At 45.3% G+C, this 12,425-nt stretch overlaps 1 protein-coding gene across 1 annotated transcript in view; it reads right to left on the bottom strand.

Annotated features, from left to right (window-relative positions):
• Positions 1–12,425, bottom strand: part of fgfrl1a (fibroblast growth factor receptor like 1a) — a 79,539-nt gene that overhangs the window by 25,308 nt on the left and 41,806 nt on the right. The gene's annotated exons all lie outside the window — the stretch shown is intronic.

Below are 12,425 nucleotides of genomic sequence, written 5' to 3'. Positions count from 1 at the left end.
CAGACTCCAGTGACTGCGTCTCCACACGCAGGGCTGCCTGGATCCACCTGCGCCAAACCACAGCCACCGCAGGTAGTGAAACTCAGCCTGCATTAGGAGAGCCCACAGCCATGAACTGCTTTGCTATGAAAAACACTCAACGAGGATCCCCGGAAATTTGGCACTTCTGTCCTGGATGATTCTTTCACAAGACAACCCAAACATTTTTTTGGCACGTTTTAGAAGCTGTCTGTGATCCAGAACTGGATAAATGGTTGATGGATGGATCTGAGAATTCTACAGTCTGTTTACCTATGTATCCTTTTATCACAACGTAATCACCAGCTTCACTCTATGTTCCTGTTTCTTTAGAATAAAAACCTTTCTAATAAACTTGTTGGAATGTTTTAAAATTTCAGCCCAGACAATTTCAAAATACTGCTGCCCCAAAGACTGCTACAGCTTTGCCCTTTTCAAAGATATTCAGAATTAACCAGAACAAATTACTTGGATGATCTACAGTGTTATAATTGCAGTGTTTACATTTCACATTCACTGGCAGTATTCTGGGGTAAACTCATTTCATGCAATTATTTTGGAACAAGGTCCATGTGTTAAGCATATAGACACTCGCATATAAACAATATGAACAATTTGTCTTAGGCTTCAAGAAAAAATGCCGGTTGAACACCAAGGCTCGAAGTTCTGGCACTTTGCTAATATTTAATAAGAGCCCAGTACATGAGGCTCATCGAGACAGTAGGTCTATGACACTGTTCTCCATCTCCATAACCTACTCTGAGATCCAGGTCCAGTGCAGTTTCCACCTCCATTCAAAAGGAGAATTCATGGTTACCCTTCACAGTGGACATAGTGGCAGCATTGTGGAATTTGCGGAACGATCTGTGGAACGTCACTGGTCTTCAGCTCCTTTTGGAGCTGCACTGGGAACAGGCCATTGGGACACCAGTGTCCATCCTGGCTGAGCTGAGCAAAGACCACAGGAGGCCCAGGTACAAACCAGGTGCAGCCAGGTCTGCTGGAGCCATGCCACAATACCATTTGGCCCCTTTCGTCTCTAATCACAAAACCTTCTTTGTCAATCCTTCCACCAGCAGGCCAATGCATGACGTCAACGTTATTTCAAGGGGTTGTGGGCCAACTATAATAACCCTTCCTAAAAAAAAGCCACCACTGGGAGGAACATTCTCCTGCAGCTTCCAGGGCATACATTCCTTACTGCTTCCCCGTCTCCCAACTCAAACACTGCTCCACGATTCCTGACATTTCTTTCCAAATCCCGCTCAGCTCAGAGCTCAGAAACACAGACGTACAGCTGTCACGTCTTCTCATCTGAGCAAAAGTATAATCTGCTGAGGAGATGGACCGTGGCTCTGGAGGATCCTGACTCGAGAAGCAAGGAGGCAAAGAAAGAGAGGGGTCGAGCTGCAAAGAATTACAGAACGGTGAATCATAAGGTGGCATTTTTATGGGTGATCTGTGTTGAGGACTCTGGCTACCTTGATGGAACACAAAAATGCACAAAAACCATCAGTGTGCACACCTAGTGACCTCTGCCAGCACCTCCTAATTTACAGATTTACAGTCAGGTGATATAGAAGCAGCATTTTAAACACCTTCGTAATTCAGTAAAACTACAACGTAGCTGTGTCTACGGCTAGGTTTTAAATCTCTGAAGGGATTTTAAATGACTACGAATAATTTGATTAAAAGAAAAAGCTAACCTAGGCTAATCTAAATCTAATAACCACTGCAAAGAGATATCTTGAAGAACGTGGCTGGATACTTCGGATCTGGATATTTTTCCTCAGTGAATGACATTTATTACTGCGATTCTATACAGAGAACAAACTTTCAGCTTTTTAGGGCCATAATATTCACGATGAAGCAGTTACTTGGTTTCTGTCAAGACAGCTGGAAGCTCAAAGAGTGATTACATAAGAGTGTTAAATTTATGTAGGCGTGTTAACATGTCGTGCCTCCAGAAATTCTTAACAGAGTTGTACTGTTTTTGTTTAGCAGTGATTAATCTTGTATGGTGGAAATTATTTGAATAATTTCTAAACGGACATAAACTGAACTAATTATAACTGGAAGTACAAAGTCAGGAAGCATTCTAGGGCAAACTGAGACATCGCTACTTTAAGTTAAAGTCATATTTTCTGACGTAAAACCTTCACAGCGATTTTAAGGTGTTTTCCGCAAGTGTTTTACACCAGCTCCTTTCCCTCCGATCCCTTCTCTGTGATTTAAGGGCCCTCCCCGTGTCTTTGGGGGTGCCTGTCTGTTACGTGCTCCAGATGCTGGACCCTAGGTTATCGCTCTATAAATCATTCCTTCGCACCCCGACACCTTTCATTATGTATCCAGCCTGCTCCACTTCAGACCACGTCAACAACGTCAGCACTCCTAAGATTAACAATAAAACTCCCTGACTGGGGCCTACGGCCACCTAACTGTGGGTTGTTTTTGTATCCTGGTGCTGACCTCCCCCCGTAGTGTGGGAGACAGGTGGCCACGTGTTGAGCCCCCCCCCCCCTTAAGCAAGGCTCTAAGCCAGCCCTGCAGAGTGCCGCCTGGGATGTGGCAGAGCGGGAAAGCCCAGGCCACAACGGGAGGACACAAGCCCACCCTGTTTACACCGGACGGCTATGAATAATCGCAACATGACAATGTAATAATAGCTGGCACCAGAACTTTAAACGGCTGCGTCGGGGGGCTGCGTGAGAGGCCCGGTCCCCCACAGCCCATTGGACAGGGGGCCTGCGCTGTCAGGTGTCGGGACAGGGCTCCAGACAGAGTCTGAACAGCCGGCCACAGAGGATCGGGCAGGCGCCGCAACGCAAGTGCGTCGGATTTTTGGGATGGCTGTGGAGCAGGCTGGCTGATGGAGCCTCACAGTAGGAACCATAGGGCTGTAATCTCAGCCACTGCATAGACCCATGGGACTGTTCAATGGACCCACACAACACTGGCCACAACGCTGAGCACTGGGCTCATCACTGGGCCTTCACACTGGAAGCCAAATGCACTGGACTCTAAGCTAATTGCTGGAGCCTTGCTAATTGCTTGTCCACAGTTTGGGGCTGTAAGGCTGTATGGGTAAGAAATGGGGGATCAGGATTAAACAACGCTAAACATTTTACTACAGTGGGCATCAGGTTATGGACATAAACTGGCTGGGGATTCAGTTCACAGAAGGGACCTTGATGCAGTAAGCCCAAGCAGGGTACTTAACCTGAATTACTCCAGTAAAATATCCAGCGGGATAAACCTGAATAAAACTATAAGCTGCTTAGGGCAGTAGCTAAGCAACATGGACACATACACACTTCACCCCCTACTGGGGTAATTACATGTGAAAACAAAGCACTGCAGGTTTCTCTTTATAGTGGGCAAATAGTGTGGCTTTGATGGTTCAGTGAAACATAAATCTGTCACTGTGCCTCATAGCAGGGTCCAGGCGGGTTTGGGGAAAATACAATAAGAGGCAGGGGCGTGTTCAGGGGGGCCGTCAAGAAGACCAGCAAGGGGGGAGGTGGCCAGGAAGCGGAGAGCAGACTGGGCTTCTCCCAGGGCCGTGGCTAATGGGCCGAGGGTAATGTCTTTACCAGGCGTGGGGCACCAGAGCAAAGGCAGTTTTGTAGCTCCTGAGTTTTCATCTGACTCTGCTCATTAGCGTCCGGTTGCCCCCTCCTGCTGGGAGTGGGGCTCCAGGGAGGCCATCGCTGCCCCCTCCTGCCTGCTTCACTGTCTCCCTACTGCCTCAGTGCTTCCTGGGAAATACGTGTCAGCATGAGCGCATGTCTCTGTACATATGCGCGTCAGAGCCAAACTGTCCTCAAACCACCAACGCAGCTTCATATTCTGCTCACCGTCCGTCAGCTGCCACCACGTCAGCATGTGTCTTTGAGCACAAAGGCTGTTGGTATCAATTAAAATGGTTAACTACTGTTTTACAGGAAACCTACAGGATTGGTTGTCCTGCTTGACACAGAGAGCATATCATAGACAAAGAGGCTCGGAAAATATCTTTTATGACTCTTAGAAGACAAAACAAAAGCGGTAGTTTGTAACGAAAGCAGCTGGTCTGGCAGGAAAAGCAGAAAATCATTCTGCACCCTGCTTTTAAAGATGCAGAAAAACTAAGGGAGAAATGGCAAAAAAACGTAGAAGTCACAAAGTTTCTTCTGAACACAAAATAATTTCAGGTTGAGCAGTTATGAAAAAATCTACTGGTAAGTATAAGTCAAGAAGTGGATTACTTAACATGACCTATGTCCAACAATAACTTTAGTAGCAAAATTTTCCTTGTAGTTAATCCTCAAAAGTGCGTGACTGAAGACTTCAGAACAGTATTTTAAAACTGTATTTGGATGAGGAACAGGTAGCTTCAGTGGCACCTGGTTTGGACACACGGTAACGCAAAGTGAGACTGGCCAAAAATTTCTGAGCATGTTATTACCCTAAAAAAGTGTGAATAGAGAAATAACACTACCAAGTTATGAAGTTAACAAGCAAACTAGTTAACAAGCGCATGCCTCAGGCTATGGGGTATTTGGGTACCTGGTGCTAACAGACAGGGGCTCCCCAATTCGAGATGCTCAGAGATGGGCCCAGGTTTGCAGGGTTAGGGGCCAAAAAAAAAAACAACGGAAGGTAACTGAGCATTTCAGACAAAAGTGAAACTGAAACTCACAGAAATATGGGAAACCAGGACCAACAAACTAATGTAGCTACAGAATAGGACAGGAACGAGTGAGAAACACTGGAACAAGCAAAGCTCTGTGCTCCCTATCCGCGCGGCCAGGCAAAGCTCTGTACTCCCTATCCGCTCGACCAGGCAAAGCTCTGTGCTCCCTATCCGCGCGGCCAAGCAAAGCTCTGTGCTCCCTATCCGCGCGGCCAGGCAAAGCTCTGTGCTCCCTATCCGCTCGACCAGGCAAAGCTCTGTGCTGCTTATCCGCGCGGCCAGGCAAAGCTCTGTGCTCCCTATCCGCGTGGCCAGGCAAAGCTCTGTGCTCCCTATCCGCGCGGCCAGGCAAAGCTCTGTGCTCCTTATCCGCTCGACCAGGCAAAGCTCTGTGCTGCCTATCCGCTCGACCAGGCAAAGCTCTGTGCTGCTTATCCGCGCGGCCAGGCAAAGCCCTGTGCTCCCTATCCGCGTGGCCAGGCAAAGCTCTGTGCTCCCTATCCGCGCGGCCAGGCAAAGCTCTGTGCTCCTTATCCGCTCGACCAGGCAAAGCTCTGTGCTGCCTATCCGCTCGACCAGGCAAAGCTCTGTGCTCCCTATCCGCTCGACCAGGCAAAGCTCTGTGCTCCCTATCCGCTCGACCAGGCAAAGCTCTGTGCTGCTTTTCCACGCGGCCAGGCAAAGCTCTGTGCTCCCTTATCCACGCGGCCAGGCAAAGCTCTGTGCTCCCTTATCCACGCGGCCAGGCAAAGCTCTGTGCTCCCTATCCGCTCGACCAGGCAAAGCTCTGTGCTCCCTTATCCACGCGGCCAGGCAAAGCTCTGTGCTCCCTTATCCACGCGGCCAGGCAAAGCTCTGTGCTCCCTATCCGCTCGACCAGGCAAAGCTCTGTGCTCCCTATCCGCTCGACCAGGCAAAGCTCTGTGCTGCCTATCCACGCGGCCAGGCAAAGGCTTTATCTTATACATACTCAAGACAGAGGAGTGAGTACCACTCACTGGCTGTTTATATTGCCACTGCAACTTGGCACCCAGAATGTGAATTCGTAGGAGCAGCATCTGCATGAAGGATACAGAGAGCTAGACTTATGGAGTTTCGGTGTTATTATGATCAAATTGAGTGTTTACTGAAAAACACTACTGGATGTATGTAAAATTCAAACATGGATGAAACAGAGACTGACTGAAGACCTGCACTAAACCGCTAGCCCAAAAGCAGTCTGTTTTTGACTCTGTTATACATTTTTAAGTTCTTACTCCCCATCTCTACATGTGATGGTGGGAAAAAGGCTGAGAAATCTTTCTCATTTCCCCCAAATTGTGACCAGGTGTTGTCACATCAGACCCACTTCTGTGGCATCGCTCACATCACAGTAGACCTTTTGTTTGCTCAGATATAATAGAGAGGAAAAGTGAAACTGCGAAAATATTTACCCAAACTAACTGTGGGCTGAGATGGAGCAATGGTGGGGGTGGGGTGCCTTTAATGGGGAAAAGGTGTCAACGTTCCCCCTGTACGGAACCGACACGTCTGACTCCACCCGGTATGTACCTCTCTCACTATATGAGCCACATATGGACATATCAAAATATCACTGGGCCAGAAGGAAATTCACAAAAAAATTGACATTAATCCCTTTGCTTGGGATTTGCCAGATAGAATAATCACATTTTTTTACAATGTGTAGAATCTGAGACGCAGAATCTGGCTCGGCATTCTGAAATGCTTCCCTTAACAAGCATATGCAAGTGGTCTGTACAGCCTGCCTTAAGAGGCTCAGTACTACAGTATAACAAATACCACAGTAAATATATCTAGCAGCCATAACTGGCTCCCCCCGAAGGTCATGCTGGTGCTGCAGCCCCCTTAGCCCCAGACATGCAGCAGTTGCTGGTAGGAAAGGTTCAGGTCTGCGGCTGCCTGGTTCCAAGGCTCAGGATAATCAGATGACTGGAGGTAAATCACAGAAGATGGCAAATGCCTCCTTAATCACAAGATGGCTTCTCACCCCTTTTTGAGCTAATCATGCTTTCCTTATACTATCCTGTGTACTGAGATCGTCCCCTAACTTCAACCTGTTCCTCCTCAGTCAAGCAATGGAACTGCTTGAGGAGCAGAGATGAAGCAGCCCTGGGAATTCCAACAGACCGGAGGCAAAACATCAAGAGGATTCATTACTAAGTTAGCTAAGTACAAAAACAGGTTAACCTTTCGGGATTTCATGTTAATTTCCAAACTATTAAAAAATTAAACCCACCTTCAGTACATTTTTACACATTCTGCTACAGAAAAACTTTTTTATAACCTCAAAGAAAGTTTTCAATGAGAAAAAAAATGAGTTCATGAAAATATTCAGCTGTTTGATATAATAATTATTGTTAAATCTGGTATTGACACTGGAATTTAAATAATCACACCTGTGGAAATTTCACATTGGCTTGCAGACTGTAACCTTCCGCTGACTTAAATTCAGACTGAATGCGGCCTTGAGCTCCAATAAATGATGTTTCCCTCACTACAGACGGTAAAAACTGTGGAAACGGCAACAAATCATGAAAGCCGTCACAGGCCTCCAGACCCTGAATACCAGAGCCCGGCCAGAGCTGAGAAAGACCAGTGGAGTTACACAAAGTGTTCATTCATGGCAGGGCCGGCCTCTCCGCGCCTCAGTTACGCCGCTTTGTCCTCGCCATCAGAGCTGACAGCAGTATCTGGGAGCGAGGTGAAAGACATCAACTTAGCCAAGCTAATCTGTGTTTGGCACAGCAGCGTCCCACATGGGGACTCCCCTTAGCCTCTGCCGGGCTTGGATGCTGGCCTGGGCTTGGCCTCAGCTTTACGGGGCACCCCACCTTGCTTCCTCGTCGCCAGTCTTACGTCAATATGGTAACCAGGCTGCTCTTTGGAACCAGACTGAAACCACCCTTTGTTGACAAAAGATGAATTGAACCCTAATAGGCAGTCTGGCGCGATTCCAAACCAAGCAGAGTTCCCAGTGCTACTGTTGATTTTACCCTTTGTTGTTAGTAACTGGATTCTGAGAAGTCCCATTAAACATATCACTTTGAATGCTCCACGACTCAAACGAGCCAGCGCTGTGTGGCTGTTCGCGGTTCATCCGGGTTTCCCATTTAGCTGATAGATGACAGATTCACTCCGTCCGTCCCTAGACTGGCTCTGGAGTGACCCCGCCGTTTCCCCAAAGGTTCCTCTCCCGTACTCGCACAAACGTCCTGGCACACGATTACCCAGTGGAGGAGAGTGAGAGGTGCAACTGGCCTGCCAGCTTTGCCAGTTCACTTTCAGACTTGCGGGAAATGACTAAAATGAAGCACACAGGTCCACTGAAGAAATTTAAGAATCGATCCTGCTCATTTAAATTTGTTAAATTACACGGAAAATTCTTCATTCTTATGTTACCTCCATGAAGAGTGTTTTTCCATTTTATTTTACTCATCATACACCAGTCTAACCATTCATGCACTACAGTCATGGGGGAGCCTGGAGCTTATCCCAGATGATGCAGGCTGCAAGAATCTGCCACCCTCCTGGAACTTATAGAGACTGGTGCAATATACAAGAAACGTCCAGTCAACAGCAGGTCTGTGGGTGAGTATGACCAGGTTTGTCAAAACTAACATAAAGTAAAAACAACAGCTCAGTACAACTGTGCCATGTAGGAATGCACCTCTGAATGCACAGGCTGAAGCTTGAAGCAGTTCTGCGGAAGATAAGATCCTTAGTGAATATTTTTACATTTATCCAGGCAAATCCATCTGTAATATTTAAACGGCCTCCGGATTCAATTTTACTGATGCAGGAACTGATGCATTTTTCCCCCTTAATGAGTTACTCTGTTCTGCAGTGATTTCTACGCATACTGCTCAAATTACAGAAATGGAACCGAAGGACTGCTGCTCCATCCTAGGTGGCCTCAGGCCGTTCCAGACCCTGGGGAACCATGGTAAATGAGACAATCAGGAACTCCCGCCAGCGCCGGGGCAGTTTTCCTCTCCCCCTCTTACTTAGGGTACAAGCACGGCACCGTAAACACTATCGTGAGACATGCCACCGCATGGCAGGTTATTTAAAATGCACCGATAACCTCAATTTTTATTACCAATCCATCTTGAGAAGCCTGTTCTCTGTTCACGTTGGTTCTCTGTTTTGCAGTAATGTTTTGAGGGCATCACTGTGATGCAATAAGGATACCGGCTCTGATATCCAAGCTAAGCTACAAATAATTTGAATTCACATGCTTTCCAAGGCGTATTTACACAGCTGGATTTCCAGTGGAATCATGTCCAGTTATGGATTTGAGCTTCATGCTGATGCATCCTGATCTCAGTGTTCTATGGAGAACCCCATGAACACGCAGCCCAAAATAAACACAGCAATGTCTTATTAGAGCATGGCAGTATCTCATCCTTGGCGGATGTCCGTCATCTTGGCCCAGGTTGCCACCGGATCACAAAGGATGAAACTGAATGCCTGGTGGTTGTTGACCTTGGAAGCACCGATGGAAGATTAAAGGATGAGGAGATCCCCTAAAGACTCTGCTCTTTACCCAGCTTCAGCTCCTGCCATTAGTCATTCTTTTGCTTCGTCACCCAGAGCTGAGACAGCCGGCCCAGCTGGACCATAAAAGCTCCTACTTTGATTACAGCTATACTGAATTCTCCTGCTCTTTTCTCCAACTCTCTCGTGAGTTAACCTCAAATGAAAAGCCAAAATGGATGGAATGGTTCTGACTTATTTAGGAACCTCCAAAATACTGGTTACGGAAGGTGAAACAGTACAAAGATTTAAATGAAGAGCGTGTGGCAGATGTCAGCACACAAATATTACCGTATCAGAAAGATGGAGCTTGTGTAACTTTTCCAGAACATACAAAACGTCTCCACATAACAGCACTGTTGCAAATGTTGGAGTAGCGTGTCATCCTAGAACATGCACAGTGGCAAAGATTACCCAATGTCCATCGGTCTCTACGGCAAATATATAGGACTCTTTACTCAGAATTGAAAACTGTAGCAGCAAAGAAGTAGGGATGTTCTGAAACATAGCACTGCCATTGACAATCTTTGGATGCTAATACTGAAGGGAAACACTGGTAACACTTTAACTGAGGGGACACATATAATGTAGTAGTACACGCTTCCTTAACATACATGTTAGTTATGTACTGATCCCATGTTTCGTCATCATTAATCAATCATTAATCAATCATGATTAATCAATACATGTATTTCATGTAGGTCATGACTTGTTCTTTGAGTAGTGACAGAGTAACTAAGTTATTTGTGCACCCTTGAGTAAAGTGCTCCAAAAAACATTGATAACATGGGACAATGTAAAAATTCAAGCTCTCCTTCTACTGCTGGTAATTGAATGAGGATTTTTTGGCCAATTGTAAACCAGGGACAGTATACTTAACACAATTACAGCAATGTGACTTAAGCAGTATTTATTCCTTCTGGTCATCGATTGTGGTTTGATTTTGTGCATTATGCATAATGCATTACAGATATCTTCATAATGCATTATAATGCATTCATAAATTATTATAAACATGGCTATAACTATTTATAAAAAGGCATAACGCATTACAGCCATGTTTATTATGCATTAAGAATGCTCTATGAAGCTCTCATCTATAATGCACTATAAATACATTATATTGCCAAAAGTAATGGGACACCCCTCCAGATCGTTGAATTCAGGTGTTCCAATCACTTCTGTAGCCACAGGTGTTTAAAATCAAGCACCTAGGCATGCAAATTGCTTCTGCAAACATTTGAAAAAGAATGGGTCGCTCTCAGAGCTCCGTGAATTCAAGTGTGGTACCGTAATAAGATGCCACCTGCAGTCTTGTATAAAGTACCCGAAAGTCACACTTAAGTATAAGTACAGATACCCTCCCAAAAATGTACTTTGATAAAAGTTCAAGTCACCAACTAGAATTCCACTGAAGTAAAAGTCTTAAAGTATCTAGTATTCATTGTACTTAAGTATTACAACAACAGAACGCTGTCTAAACTTTTAATATTAAAACGTTTACTCAACATTTTAAAGCATGGAAAAGAAAATTTTTTGCCTACATCACACACTTCAAAATCAGGGCTTTGAAAACTTAAACAGGAGTAGGCTATTGTTAAAAAATAAGTACAGGTTAATGTTAACATATTTTAAAGCCATTTCTGAAAAATAAGTCACTATTTTTCCTATTACCAGCATGGGGTTCATTATCTCAGTCACAAAACCCCATCTTTCAGCTTTAATAACTATTTCAATGTTTATTGTTCAAAAGTCCAAGTTAATATTAATGATTCAAATGCCCTAACCAGCTTATCACCAAGAGAAGAAAACGTTCACCTAAAATCAGACACAAAGCCCACCTCAAGCTTTTATCCAGGCTAATCGTGATAAGTGAAGTTAATTCACTGGTGTTTACCATTAATTTAGCTTTCCTCAATGTGCTTCTTTAGATTGGACGGGGAGCTTTTAAAAGCCAAAATTTCAGTGTCATTAGGCAGGCACAAGAGGCATTTCATCTGATAGGACGATTCTTTCCCACCACGTAAGAAAACATTGTATTTAAGTATGGCCAGGGGTGCTGCTCATCTTCTTCTCCGTCGTTGCTTCCACTATTTCTTCCTCCATGCTTGTGGGATGGCTGCTCAGCGCTCACATCGACAGATAGACGACAGGTTGAGTGTGGAGTGATGCGTGTGCACGTCGCGTTACGTGATTCATAGAACAATGACAAGTCAGCTTCCACAAACTTTTGTTGCGGTCACTTAAACTAAGAGTGGCAGAGAAAACACCAAATCTAATTTGATTTTTGTAAGGAGTAACGACACTCCGCGCTGAAAATGTATCAGAGTAAAAGTATGCAGTTACATTAGGAAATGTAGTGAAGTAAAAGTGCAAGTTGACAAAATAAAAAAAAACCCAAGTAAAGTATATACACTCCCGAAATATACTTGAGTACAGTAGTAAAGTATTATTATTCGTTATTATACAACACTGGCCACCTCTGCAATAAGTCCATTCATGAAATTTCCTCGCTACTAAATATTGGTCAATTGTTAGTGGTATTATAACAAAGTGGAAGCAATTGGGAACAACAGTAACTCAGCCATGAGGTGGTAGGCCACGAAAAATCAGAGAAGGGGACAATGCATGCTGAGGCGCACAGTCTGCAGAAATCGCCAACTGTCTGCTGAGTCAATAGATACAGACCTCCAAAATTCGTGTGGCCTCCAGATTAGCTCCAGAACAGTGCGTAGAGAACCTCATGGAATGGGTCTCCATGGCCGAGCAGCTGCATTCAAACCGTACATCACCAAGTGCAGTGCAAATCTTGAACAATTTCATGCTCCCAACTTTGAGGGAACAGTTTGGGGATGGCCCCTTCCTGTTCCAGCATGACTGTGGACCAGTGCACAAAGCAAGGTGCATAAGGACATGGATTAATGAGTCTGGTGTGGAGGAACTTGACTGCCCTGCACAGAGGCCTGACCTCACCCCGATAGAACACCTTTGGGATGAGAGTGGAAACTGCGAACCTGCCCTTCTCGTCCAACATCACTGCCTGACCTCACAAATACTCTTCTGGAACAATGATCAAAAATTCCCATAAACACACTCCTAAACCTTGTGGACAGCCTTCTCAGAAAAGTTGAAGCTGTTATAGCTGCAAAGGGTAGGCCAGCTCCATATTACAGCC

Source organism: Brienomyrus brachyistius, chromosome 12, assembly GCF_023856365.1.
Source record: "Brienomyrus brachyistius isolate T26 chromosome 12, BBRACH_0.4, whole genome shotgun sequence".
In the NCBI taxonomy this organism is placed as follows: domain Eukaryota; kingdom Metazoa; phylum Chordata; class Actinopteri; order Osteoglossiformes; family Mormyridae; genus Brienomyrus; species Brienomyrus brachyistius.
The sequence above is the reverse complement of the archived record's forward strand: the minus strand, read 5'-3'. Positions and strand labels throughout refer to the sequence as shown.